At 37.9% G+C, this 14,498-nt stretch overlaps 1 long non-coding RNA gene across 4 annotated transcripts in view; it reads left to right on the forward strand.

Annotated features, from left to right (window-relative positions):
- The window catches only part of LOC112542685 (uncharacterized), a 158,502-nt gene that overhangs the window by 3,370 nt on the left and 140,634 nt on the right, over positions 1–14,498 (forward strand). For all 4 annotated transcript variants that reach the window (XR_015797682.1, XR_003086338.2, XR_015797683.1 and 1 more), the window contains exon 2: positions 9,459–9,581. This is a non-coding gene — a long non-coding RNA (uncharacterized LOC112542685). The remainder of the gene's footprint in view (positions 1–9,458; positions 9,582–14,498) is intronic.

The following is a 14,498-nucleotide window of genomic DNA, read 5'->3' on the forward strand; positions in this document are numbered from 1 at the left end:
TGGCTCCTAGCTACTGTTCTGTATTTTGAGGTCAGCAGATTTGAAGATCATAAATCCTCTTCATACTGCTTTTGAGAAATTGGGGAATAGAAGCAGAGGTGATATAAAATATAGAATATAAAATTTTCTGTTCAATCCCATATTGTAAATTATCACTACAGCTTTATTAAATGTGCTTTAGAAGTACAGTTCCAAACATCATTCCTCACATTGTGTTGCCTCTGGCTATTTGTTGTAGCTTCTGATTTCATTGTGCCTTTCACATACAGCAATTTTTTAAAGAGTACCAAAGGATGCTTTCGTATAAATATGTAGGTGATTCTAGCATCTGAAATACCTGTTTAAGGTTAATTAGTATATAGGACACTTTTTCCCCTCCTCTCCTACATTGTACGACAGTGCCAGTTGCAGTGTTGACATTTGTGTAGTGCCAGCAAGCACCCTGTTTGAATTTTTGTATTATTTTAATAGTTTGCTAGTTTAATATGTGTACTTATTAGTAGAGTAGAGATACTGAGCTGACTATTCAATATCCCATCTGCTTAGGTTGCAGGACTGAGCTGAAACAAATGTTTGCATAGTCTGAGAGTAGCTAGTGAAGGAGAAATGTTACTGAAATTGTTCTTTCCTGAATGTGTAATTTTGCAAATGAAAAAGAATATATGATGACAATTCTGTTGTTTCTTCATCCCGTAATAAAACTGAGTGAATGAATTGCTGTCCCTGAATGCCTTGCTGTGAAAAGAAGTGTGAAAGATCAATTTAACTCTGCAGTAGGCTATGTGCTTGATTTTAGCTTTGCGGGAAGTATGAACACAGCCACTGTAATTTGAAATCTATGCAATCTTAACTGCTATGGTTGGTTCAACAAATCATTATTAAAATACAGTAAAGCATAACTTACTGCAGTTTAGCTTGGAACAAAGGCAGGTAAGGAGTAAGATGATAAAGATATGTATGGTATAAAGAGAAGTTTTCCTCCCTCTTTTATAATTCAGAACCAGTCAAAACTAAATTCTGGGAGAGTCAGGACAAAATAAAATCAACTTTCTAAGACAAGGAACACCAAACTTAAGATCTAATGAGAGATCTGACAAAACCTCTTTGTATATGGATATAGTGTTTGTGTAGTTAGTATTTCAGTCAGTCTTCAGGCTGGGATTTAGTACAAAGACAGCCATGGTTGTGCTTTTATATGACCTGTGGTGAAGCTGGGATGGAAGTGGTGCATCCATCCTTGTGCTCCTTATCTCTCAGAAGCTTTCAATACCATCGACAACAGTATCCTTCTGAACCTGGTCCAGGAGGTAGGAATGGGGGGCACTGTTTTACAATGGTTCTTTTCCTTCCTTCTGAGCCAGTTCCAGTCGACGTTGGTGGGGTGCTACAGAGTTTGACTCTCACTCCCATTCTATTCAACATTTCATTTCTCTTAAGCTTTTTCAGGTCAAGAATTCGTCTTCAACCTTAGCAAGCAATATAGCATTCACTTTGTTTTTGTTGTTGTTTTTAGCAAATATGTGCTTATTTGTAATTGTAGCTAAAAGTGGAAATGATATGTGGGCCAATTTAGTAACCAAATCAAGTATTGCTGGATGATTTTACTTCTTTCTTTTACCTCAATAACATTTATCACAAAATATTTCTGTCTCCCTTTTCAAAGTTGTAATTCAGGAGCAAGAGAAGATAATTATCTTATAAGGAAGTCCTCTTAAAGTAATGTGTAATCATTTACTCATCTCAAAATATGTCAAGCCACAACTAGTCATTCTGCTGAGTGGGGCTCTGGTTTTTTTCCCCAAGGGATTTCTGCCATATTGATGCTGCTAGGTATTTGCTTCTCCCTTCTTGCTCTGTGGTGAGTTGTCCGTGACTGCAGAGGCAAAGAGAAATGACCCCAGCCAATGGCTGGTTCTGTGCAAGCAAGAACATGTGTAACAAAGGCCAGTGAAGAGAGAAGCATTGCTGTCTGTTGCAACAAAACAAACAGGGGCTATTATACATCATAAAGACTGATTTATATTACATAAAGTTTTATATACTAGATACCACATTTCATCAGTTGCTTGGAGAGTTATCTTCAGTTGGCAAATACATATTGTTGACAATAGTAGGCGATGTACATGGGGTAGATTGTAGGAGGTGAAGACTGAGACTTTTGTTTTGGCAAAACTTAAATGTATACATTTAATATATAAATAAAGATAAGAACCATGACCTTCACTAATAACCTGTCAGCTTTGCTTTTGTTAATCTGACATTAAACCTCAGATGAATACAGTTAAATTTGCTGAATGCTTATATTTCCAGTATTCAAAAGTAGCATGGATGTATTTGTGTACTATTAAAAATACTTCTTTCATTGGCTCCCCACTTTATTTCAGTGTAAAATTTCAATGTAAGTGTAAATCTAAGGAGCTTGTCATGCAGCATAATATAAATTGTCATTCAGCATAATATAAATTGATATACAGTAAATCTCTTTGTCTTTTCTCCATTGTAATTACAGCAAAGAAAATTGTGATGGTGTTACTGGTACAGCAGAAGGTGGTACACATAGTGTACTTTGACATTTAAAAAACTATTTGACAAGTTAGTCAACAATGGCTTCCAAACAGCAGATATAGGATACGTGAATAATATGTATCAGTGATTGTGTATAGAAGAGGAAGCAGAAAACCAGAGTAAATGGACAGTTCTCCCACTTGAGAGATGTAAAAAGAATCAGTATTGAAAACAGTCCAAATAAGTTTGTTCAAAAATGAATTGCTGGGCAGTGAGATGGCCAAGGTTCCTAAATATGAAAGTTATTTCTGAGTGATTTAGAGCCCAGAATGATTTCTCCAAGATGCAGGAATGAGTGTTAAAATGACAGTTGCCATTCAGTGTAAGCATGCATAAATGCAAACAGTGACTAAGGAGGAAACAGATTTTGGGCTAGCCCTGACTACTGCAGTTAAAAATGACCTGTGGCTGCTCTGAAAAAGGTAAAACCCATACTAGAAAACTTAGGAGAACGATAGAAGAGCCTTCCCCAAGCTGGTGCCTTCTAGATCTATGGGACTTCCCTAGCTATAGACTGCTGGTTGAGGATTGTGGGAACTGAAGCCTCACACATTTGGAGAGCATCAAGTAGAGGAAAATGGATAACAAATAAAATAGAATAGTTTCATACAAATCTGTGTTACCAGCACTCTTGAAATACTATATGCACTTCACTTAGAAACCATATTGTAGAAAAGAGACAAGTAATTCACATCAGAGAGATCCCAATTGCCTTTTCTCAACTAAAAGAATCAATGAGAATAATTGCTAAATGTATACTAACTTGGACCTTATTCCTAACTAAACAAGTACTGTAAAAGACTAAACTCTAAATCCATTGTCTGCAATACTAATCATATTTTTCTGGATTGTACATAGGGGGTCTGATTTCTTGGTATACCTATATAGGATTGTGCTGAAAGTGTGTCTTATTGATAGCAGTACTAGTTAGCAGCCATGCCAATATTTATGACACTAATTCCATTCATACTGAACTCATTATTTTAGTTAAATATGTTTAATATTGGTCTGTTAGCTTCCCATAGCTTATATAAAGGATACTCAAACTCTGTAAATTAAATGCTATTAAGAGCAGCAGGTTAAATTTTCCTTAGCATTTTTCTCTTGAAGGTGATGAAGTCATGCTAATAATTTTGCCCAACAAATTTTAAAAACAACAAACTTGTTTTATAGCAGTCTCCTATTCATATCACAGCATGTCCTCTTAGGCAAGTCACCCTCTCAGAAGGATGCTCTGCCTTCTGAGTCAGGCATGTTACTGTTCCACCAACACTATATTTCCTGTGTGGAATCAAAGAGTCCATTTATAGTGATAGGAAGAAAGACATGATTTCAGTCTGTGTAAGAGTTTTAAGTACAAATTAATTATTGATGGGCTTGAACATTAGCAGAAAGGAACTTATTCTGCAGCAATGAAATATGCAGCCTAAGCTTTTTTTATACTAAGAGGAGGAGGAGGAGGAGGAGGAGGAGGTGGAACAATAAGAGTAGTAATCTCACAATAGCGAACTGAAACTGATAATGTCATTTTTCCACTGATGGAATTGACAGCAAAATACGGGAAGGATGTTTTTTTCCCTTCCTTTCTGCATTATTCTAAACTACCGGACAAAAGCAAATATAAATACATACAACAGTATTAATGAAATGATGTGATTTCAAAATTAATAATTATAATAATAAAGAAATATGTTATAAGCAGTATTCCAAAAACTTTTGATGTTCTTGGGTACTGTTTTAAAGTGTTGTTTCTTGCTCCTTTGTTTTAAACTTGAGCAAACTTTCACTTGCGTAGTTTTGAATTTAACACCTTAGAAAAGTCTCTAGGGAGCTTATAAAAGTTTACAATTCAATTTTGGATTTAAACATAAAGATCTAATAACAATAGCTATAATAGCACGACTTTTATGAGGCATATGTATCCAAACCACCATGTTCAATGCTTCTAAATTTTGTCAGCTACCAGACAAAATTGTTTCATTTTGCATTTTGTTATAGATTCAGATCCCTAATATTTGGCATTGGCAGTGCATTTGGAAAATGTCAAGCTTTTTCAAATCATTTGAAGCAAGATCCAAGATTCTGCACCATACAGCAGCATCAATAGTATTAATGATTGATAGATGCACATTTTGATAGCAATATTTAGAGGCACCATTTCAGGCTGAGGCAGCCTGGCTGATTCAATTGCTGATATTGGCTGTGGCAGCTATCTTCTGTTCCTGGACAATTGAACCAAGATATTTAAATTATTCAACTTGTTCAAACTGAAGTCCCTCAAAGTGGGTCTCGTCAGTATTGATGGTTAAGCCATCTGGATAAGCAGAAGTTTATATACTGAGTAGGATGTCATAGGTTTCTCTTTCTGTCTGCAAAAATCACATTGTCATTGACAAACATTAATCTGTGATGAATTCATCTTGTCCAAATTTGATACCCCACCAATTGGCATGGATTTTCCGTATGATTGCATCAATCATGATGTTGAACAGAAAAGGAAATACAATGCAGCTTTGCCTCACACCAGTATGTGTTTGTATATTTTGCCATTAACACAAACAGAACTTCATGATCCCTCATATAGCTGCAGCAGGAAGCATACTATTTTAGCAGGCATACATTCTGCAGTGTATGCCTTCCATAGTGTTGGCTGATGGGCATTACCAAATGCCACTGCAATTCAATGAATACACTGATTAGCTCTTTTCCACATCTGGTGTGTTCCTTGAGCAATTTTTGTAATACAAATATTTGGCCACAGCATCCTCTTGACAGAACCTCTTGACTTGTTCTCTTCTGAAGCCTTTTTTGGACTACTTTCATAAATACCATGCCCATGATTGACAACAGGATAATCCCATGATAATCCCATGATAATCCTTTCTTGAAATCGGCACTATTGTTGCCTATTTCCACAAATTTGGTATTTCCTAAGATTGCCAGATTGTTTGAAGAAGTGGAGCCAACAATTTAATATATCACCACCAGCCTTAAGCACTTCTGCAGTGATTTAGTCAATTATGTATGCAGTTAAAAGAGAGAGAGAGAAAAAAACCATTCCTGAAAGAAATCAAAAGCTATAATTAAATACAAGTATGTAGTCCAAAGCACCCTATATACTAGATAATCTGAAAATGAAACTTTTTAATCATGTATCTCTGCTAAAATTAGCATTGTTGCCATCGTAATAAGCAGCCAGACTTCCAAAGCAGAAATATCAGGCAATCCCTTGTTTCATCTTGTGGTGAGCCTTCTGTAGGCTCACCATACCCTGGGTAGAGAAATATTAACTTTTAAGTCTTCCACCAATAATTTTCCTTAGTTCATAGACAATCACATCTTCATGTTTAAAGGAATACAAAGGGCAAAACTATGTACATATATCCTAGACAAGAGGTGGGACAATTGAAGATAAGATGGCTATGTAGAATCTAGAGCATCTACAGTATTTTTATGCACTGATTTGAAATCCAAGGAACAAATTGCTTTTAAATAAATACATCCATTCTTAACTCTTACTTTGAATGTCTAGGGATTAATACAATTATATGTCATGGACTTTTTAGTTTACAGGCTCCTTATTTTACATCATGAAGAACCAGTACAGAAGTACCTTCCTACCTACCACTTATATTATCTCTCCATCTGCCATAGAATCATAGAGTTGGAAAGGGCCATTTAGGCTGAGTTCACCACCTCGTCAGCGCAGGAATCTAGATCAAAGCATCTATGACAATTGGCAATTAAGTCTCTGCTTCAATACATCCAAGGAGGGAGAGTCTACTTTATCACTGGGCAGACTTCCTGTCTTCTCACAGTTCAATTGAATATAAAGGGGAGACACGAAGAAGCCTTTTTCCTCCTAGAAGCTGAAATATTACTACTGCTTACAAGGAGTCCTGACCTTGAGAAATTGGAAAATGTGTCCTCTTCTGAAGAAATTTTAAGAAACCATCTACCCAATTTCTTTGCCTACAAATATGGTGAAGATTTTTAAAAGACCCCTTTCTGGCTAGAATTTAAAAAGTTTAATCAGACTCTTACTGCACTGGATTCAATTTCAGTTGGAAAATGTATTTTCATTTCTTCTTATTTTACTTGCTTTTTAAACTACGAGTCAAAGCAGCTTTTAAATCTCACAGAAATTAAGGAGAATAAATAGTAATGTCAGTGTTGTAAAATTTCATAATAAAAATATCAGCAATAATGAGGAGGAGGAAAAGAAGAAGACAACTCATGTCAACTAAATGCCAACTAGAATAAATGAGTCTATGACAAACAGGAACCTGAGTCCTGCAAGATAGGACAGGTTGCAAGTCACTCTATTGTCTGTTTGGAGGTATTCACTGCCACCACCTGTATGATTAATAATAACTTAAACCCTGAGTACAAAAACATTCAAGCTCTTGGCCTCTGTCTAGGGAGAAAGATAGGCTGCTTTTCCAGAGTCTCCTTTGATCTCTTGAAGCCACTTAGTGTAAACGTCAGACAGTTCAACCCATGAATAACATCAACTTCAGGCTGAACAGGAGAATTCAGTCAACTCTAGTTTCCCAATTAATATATATTTGTTAAAGAATCATGCATAATCAGGAAGGTCAGTTGATTTTAAAATAAACTGAAATACTGTACAGAATTTGCAAGATAAGTATAACTAAAACAACTTTGCAGGTGGAGGATACCTGATGCTCTATAGCATGTCAGAACCCAATCTTGATTCTTTTGCTATCACTTGAATATAAAGGAAGATTTTACAAATCTTTTGAGTTGTGAGTGTAGAAACAACCAGTCTTGAAAATATAGTAATGTAAATTTTCCATTTCTAAAAATGCATTGTCAAGGCTGAACCTACTAGGGCCTATTTCCAGGTCTGGATGTTCAAAAGGCAGATCAGGGTGTGGAATTTCATTTGTCACAAAGCTAGAGAAATCTTGCATCTTTTGTGTCAAGAGGGGGAAGATAGTGCAACCAGGTAATGGCTGTGTTACTGTTACCAATATTATCAGCAATATTGCATAATTTTTGCAATTTATTTCTGGGGCAAACTTGGCCTTTGAATGATGGCCCATGGTCACACTCCTAAAATTCATTTATGTTGTAAATACAATTGTTTTCTAGAAAATGTCATTAATAGTAATCGTTTCCTCCTCACATTAAAAATTATTAATAGTAAAAATTCTGGAAAGTTTCTGGAAGCCACATGCAAAGCTTTTCAGGGGCAGTATGTAGCCACAGGCCCTCAAATTATGTACGTCTGTTGTACCTGCTCAGTCTAGTGAAGAAAGGAAAATAAAAACACCTCTAAGTTGAGCTTGAGTCCTGTGACATCTATTAATTTATGCCATCATTGTCTTCTCGGATACGTCCCTGATATTTCCTGGTAATCTCCCATTCAAATACTAACCAGGTTTTGCTTAGTTTCTGAGCCCAGGCAAGTTCAGCCAGATGCAGCTACCTACTGAAATAAAAAGGAAAATTTAAAGTAAATAATACTAAAGCATGTTCTTGGAAATAATCCCTGCCACCTGCACATTAGAGACTGAATCCGTAATGACAATCACTTGATGCTCAGCCATAGAAAAAATAAGCTGTACAGACTAAGGTAGGAGTGTTTGTCATGTTACCACAATTCTTATTTTTCAGCCAATATGCAAGATGACCTACTAGAATTATATTAACTTTTTATAAGTGCTAAAAAGCACTTATGCATATAAAACAAAATATTCATTGAATCATATAAACAAAGATATTGGAAACAAAAGGAAAGAGTTGGGGAAATTACTCACCTTTCAGCTGAAATACTTGCCACAATGTAATAATAGTCGTTTCTATTATTAAGAATGCACAGAGCAGCATATATAACAATTCTGATGCAATAAATCAACAACCTTTAAATGTTTAGTCTATTATTTTATCATTTTGAGTCAAATGTAAACTGAGGAAGAAATTAATCAATTTTTATATATTATAGCTCTTCCTAAAATTATGTATGATCAAACTGCTTATTTAGCTGCAGTTAAATCCATGAAAACTCAGAAAAATCCTGGTGTGATAGTCTTATGGTACAAGACATCTATAGAATACCATGTCCCAATATTATTGGAGGTCCAAGATGATGCCTTTTTAAATACTATAAACATTTTCCAACCTCCTACAATAATGCTTGCACCACTGTGATTTTGATGGCTGATAAGGTTCCTGATGACAGTGCAAATTATCATCCAATTTCATTGTAAAATGTTGATGTCAAAATATTGACTGCAACCATGGCATGTAGAGTGTAGATGATAATTGCTTTTATTATCCATCCAGTACAATCTGGTTTTATAAAACTTTGCCAAGCATCAGATAACTTTACACTATTAATTGATATTCTTGACATACATTCTAAAAAACTGAAATCTGCAGTGATTTGCCTTATTGGATGTGGAAAAGACTTTTTATATGGTACAGGATCAATATGTGGTACTTTCCTAGAATTATTATAAATGGTATTATCTCCTCATCTGTCAAAATATCTTCTGGAATTTTCAAAGATGTCCTTTATCTCCTCTCATTTTTAATTTGATATTAGAACCATTGTGCTGCTTTATTATAAATTTGGCATATAACAGTAGCTAGAATTTAACACACTGAGCCTACGATGTTATGTATTATTGATAATTTTGTGTCCTCTGTACTAAATCTTGGTTTTTTAGAATCTGTATATATTTACTGTTTATTAAATGGATCTCTATCAGTATAATGGAAAGACCGATCAACATCATTCTGCATGGTCAGGGTTTAATGATGGGTTTATAAATTGGGCAGAATTATTTTTCATATGTAATATAACCCATTTCTGTTGTTTTTTCTCTGTGTGTGTGTGTGTGTTTACTGTTCCCTTTTTATAGGTAGCCCTTGAGTCATTTGTTCAGCAACTAAAGTTATGATGTCACTGAATGAGGGGGACTTATGACCAGTCCTCAAAGCTGCGGCCATCGCAACGTCCCCACAGTCATGTGATCGCAATTCAGGTACTTGGCAACCAGCAACCATAGCACCCACCCACGTGCCCAGCCACACTTGCATCATGCTGCAGCACCCACCAGTCTGCCTGCACTCTGTAGCACTCACCCGCCATCCAGCCTGCTTGCAAGCCACCTAAGGAAAGGCTTGTTGTGACCATGACTTGAAACTTCCTGCTGGCTTCCCCATTGACTTTGCTTGTTGGAAGCCAGCAGGAAGTCGCAAGTTGCGGTCATGTGAGGTCCTCACTTAATGACCCATAATCCTCGCTTAACTACCGCAACAGGGACTGCAGGGATTCCTGTCTCTAAAGCGATGCTGTCACATGACATCATGCTTTACAATTGCATTGCTTAGTGATGGAAATTCTGGTCCCAATTACCATTGTTAAGCAAGGACCACCTGTACTCTCTCTTGTTGTTGTGGAAGGACAGATTACCTGAGCCCATTAAAAGCATCAGTGCTCCTTCTTCCTGGTCCCCTCTTGGCCCTCCTTCATCATCAGGACGTCCCAGCTGCCAATCAAACAGCAGTGGCCAATCAAGCATCAGTGTTGGGCAGGAGGTGAGAAGGAGGGAAGACAAGATGGCTGCCTGGGAGCTCTGCTGCCCCAGGCCTCACAACTGTATAGGCTGAATAAACAAAGCCAAAGCCCAGGAATCAAAGTAAAGAGGCAAACTAAAAGATAGAGTGCCCAGATGAGAAGAGGCAACAGGAAAGGGGGCAGCAGCTGAGAAAACTGGGGAGAGACAGGTGTTTCTTTCCTTTTCTCAGACTGGTGTGAGGTAAAAGTTCTTCAAACCGTTTCCCTCAAATGGAGTAAAGATTCAGAAGAAGAGAAGAATCAAGAAGCCCAGCCAGGATCAAACAAGGAGAAAATATTAAGAAAAAGTGAAGACTTTGACAGTACAAAAATAGAAAGCAGAAACTAAAAAATACAGATTGAACTATGTAAGCTTTCCTTTTGTAAAATAAAATTTTCCCTCCATCCACTGAAGACAGATACAAAACCCAGCCAACTGCAAGTTTTCAGTGCTTTGTGTCTGTTGAGTATGGGTCAGTCTGGTAATTGGTGGTTCAAAAGAAGAACCTACGACAGTTATAAATTAAAGCAATTAAAAATGTAGAGAAACAGACCTCCAACATGAGAAATGGAAAACTGGTGGCAATCCCTGGCGTAACCAAGGGAATGTGTCAAAAATGCTGACACATGTGACTGCTGTAAATATTTTCCTTTCTATGTTCCCCTCCCCCGCTTTCCTGTAAGTTAGGACAGGCAATCTTTTAGCAGCCAGGAGGACACTTTATTTTGTGGGGGTCAAAAGCTGCAGTGGAAACTAATTTACTACAAATTAGTAAAACAATATTGATAGGGGGAGAGATTCTTAAGGGGCTGTTGGGATAGAGTTGGATGTGGTTTTTGTTCTATGTTTAAAGAAATGTGACCCCTTTTTAGCCACATTCTCTCAGGGATGGCCAGCTGGGGTCCATTTGGTGGATGCGGCTGAAGCTCAAGCCACAAATAGGTAGGGACTTCAAATTCTCTCTCTCTCTCTCTCTCTCTCTCTCTCTCTCTCTCTCTTTTTTCTTCCTAGTGCTTTTCCTGCAGATGCAGGGTCCAATTTTTTTTCCTGGATCAATTGAATGTTGATCCATTGGTTGCAACAGGAATTGACCAACCAGCTTGTTGCCTGAGTCTGATGTTGTAGACTGAGAGAGACTGACTGGCCCAAAGTCACCCAGCCGGCTTTCATGTCTAATGCAGGACTGGAACTCGCAGTCTCCTGTTTTTTAGCCTGGAGCCTTAACCACTAGACCAAACTGGCTTTCTCTCCAAATTCTCTGTCGTTTCCTTTCTCTCCCTTCTGTTCTTCTCTTATAAGAGATGTAAAATTAGGACAAAAGCTGCATATGATTTCCATCACTGAGATTTACCACAGTAACAGACAGGATACAGTCAGCCAATTTATGAAAGACTTTTTTTCACAAGTTTCATTCCTGCAGTCAGACAGTATATCATGGGAGGGCAATCTGCAACTCTTCAACTTCCCCTTTTTGAGGCCTTTGGAGTTCCCCAAGATCACATTGCTGAAAATAAGTGGCAGATCAGCAGCAGTTGTATGTATGTATACATGCATGCGCACACATATACACACTTCAAAGAACAAGTCCTCCAAGCCAAAATAAAAGTTCAAAAAAATCAGGCTGGCTCCCCACCTTCCTGCATCAGCACCATGCTGTCTAAGCACTTAGAGACCAAAAATACACGGATTTCTCAGCCAGCATAGAGATTGCCCTCCCATATATATTGGTGATCCTAATAAGAAGCTCTGGCATAAGATATACTAGATCTTTTCTCTGCCTTTTTCTACTATTTTGCTTTTCCGTGTTCATAAGTGTAAGCATAATCTTGTCCTAGACTAAAATGGCTGCCTCTGTAGAAATGGAGGTTGAAACAATCCCCAGAGCTGCAAGAACAATCTGATATCTCCCTTATGCTTAAACGACATCAATTATTTACTTTATGAAAAAAAAGTGGGCAGCCCAGTCTGACAGCCTGCTAGCTTGAATGTCATTGCTGTGTTTTTGCCCCAAAAGCCTCTTTTGCTGAGGGCATCTGTTAAACGTGAGCTTCTTGTCAGCATCTTTCATGCCAGCACTTAGAACAAACTCATTACTTCCTGAATATACAGAGCCAGAAAGCCTGACTGAGAAATGAAACCTAGAGAACATCCAAACCAAGTCCTTTATGGGACATGGATGTGTTTGCCCATCAAACTCTGAGCATATTCTGGTGTTGTAAACAGCTGTATGTAGATGCCAAACAATCTCCAGCGACTTGTAGAATAATGAAATGCAGTGGAATTGCATCTAGTTGTCTGATTATGTTCAAATAGACAGATTAAATTGCTGGTGCTAGTCAGCTCCAACTCTGAAAAGTTTAGCATTTGCTAGCCAATAAATTTGACAAAAAATCTAGTGGCGTGCTAATAAGGCAGGAAATGATCAAGGGTATTCTGTACTCAGACACAGTGGTTGCTGATTCACCAGTAGTACATCAGTATTTTGCTTAAGATAGAACATTTTTAAACCATCATGTTTGCAGTGTTTCACTTCACATGTAGCTTTTAATAATGTGTATTTTTAGTCTTAAGTTTGTGATCTGAAGAAGATTCCACAGGAAATTCTGTATCAATGGAATATATTAAAAAACGGGATTTCCCTGATTATGTTACATATATTAACAGAGAGATGATCTAAAAGCTTACTCTTTAAAAACAACACAGAGCCTATAAATACTTGCTCCAGCTGTACCAATATCCCTACATCCCTCTTTTTCTTGAAGGCACCTGTTGACATGAATGCCCCAAGTTAAGATTAGCAGCACAGTATGGAATGGGGAGGCACTAAATCTGTAGGCAGTTTTAGCTGCCAACAAGACAATATATGTTTAGACAGACACCCGGCTGCTCCATTCCAGAAAATCACATTGGTAGTTAGAAGAAGCAGATCCAAGAATATAAGTTGTGGTACTGCAGGGGGGTTCCCTACTGGAAATTCAATATGACTTATTATAATTGAATTCCCACTAAAAATTGGGGGAAACGTCCGATTTGGTGGTTTGCTAACAAATCTCAACAGTGTTTGTGGTGTGGGGAGGAGCTCTGGGGTTTGCAAAAAATGGTCTAGGGACTGTAAGAAACATGAAGGCCATGAATTGTGCAGCCGTGTGGTACTGGAGCTCCTCTGGAAAAACAGTGGTTTCAATCTAGATAAGTTTTTCACCATTCCCTGGTTCATTTGAAGAAGAACCACACATGAGGGTTGCTGGGAGCCCACATCTTAAATCCTATGGAAAAAAACTAAAGACCTTGGTAGGTTTATCACATACCCGCAAACAATCCTGATTTAGCCATGTTTGTCCCAATTTTCAAGTCCTGCTACAAAGTCTCTTCCTAATAAATTCTAGAAATCAGCAGCTTTCTGTACTGCTGCCACATTCTAATATCTAAAAAAATATCATCTGCATCATGATAGAAGCGTGAGAGAATTAGTTTAGTGATTGTGCTGCTGTGGCTATTGAAATACGGAGCTCATGGGATATGTTCATGAGATATGCATGTGTGACTCAACCCCGTTCACAAACATGATAACTACCCTGGGATTAGCCTTCATTTCTCTGAGATGTCAGGCCACCCTATTTCCACATCACTGTAGTGATTGCTGGATGTTTTCTTACCAACTGGTAATGGCTGGAGTGGGTGAGACTGCAAAACCAGTGAGTTAAGCTAATAGCTGCTTTATATGTCCTGCACATGCATGATCAGGACACAACTATTTGTCAGTGAATCACAACAAAAACAGCACAGGTAGGACAGGGATTAATAGTGGGGACAGGAAATTTTATGCCAGTTTTGTGCCAACTCAAAGATGGATGGATAGCACTCAGCAAAGGAGATAGGCCCTGTATTTTTCAGTGACCTAGCTTCTGCCTCTATCTACCATGGGGGAGCAGAGAGAGAGCATTGGCTCACAGATCACCACAGTACTTGCTTCTCTGTTGCTGCCATAACAGAGTACTGAACCAAATGATTCCTTCTCTGGTCCCCTTGTCGCCATGATGCTGGGGAATAGGGTGGCTGTCATTTGGTTTAGAGATCAATCTGCTTCAGCTGCAGAATTGCAGACTGCAGCTGCATATTCAAATGGCTTCCATCCTCTATCTCCTCCGAAAGCAGAGGGGGAGCAATTGACCCAGAAATTGCTGTAATTTCTATCTCTGCTTCTACACCCATGGTAGAGCAGCAGGACTCAACTATAGAGAGAGATAGGAAGAGACAGTATGGGTTAGGTCAGGGCATAAGAGAAGCCCCTTGGCCATGATGGAAGACTATGAGGAAGAGTTTAGGTGAGCAATTTTCATG

The sequence above is a fragment of the Python bivittatus genome, unplaced genomic scaffold (assembly GCF_059951505.1).
Source record: "Python bivittatus isolate LINGU-HERP-01145 unplaced genomic scaffold, Pbiv_v1 ctg000580_np1212, whole genome shotgun sequence".
Taxonomy (NCBI): domain Eukaryota; kingdom Metazoa; phylum Chordata; class Lepidosauria; order Squamata; family Pythonidae; genus Python; species Python bivittatus.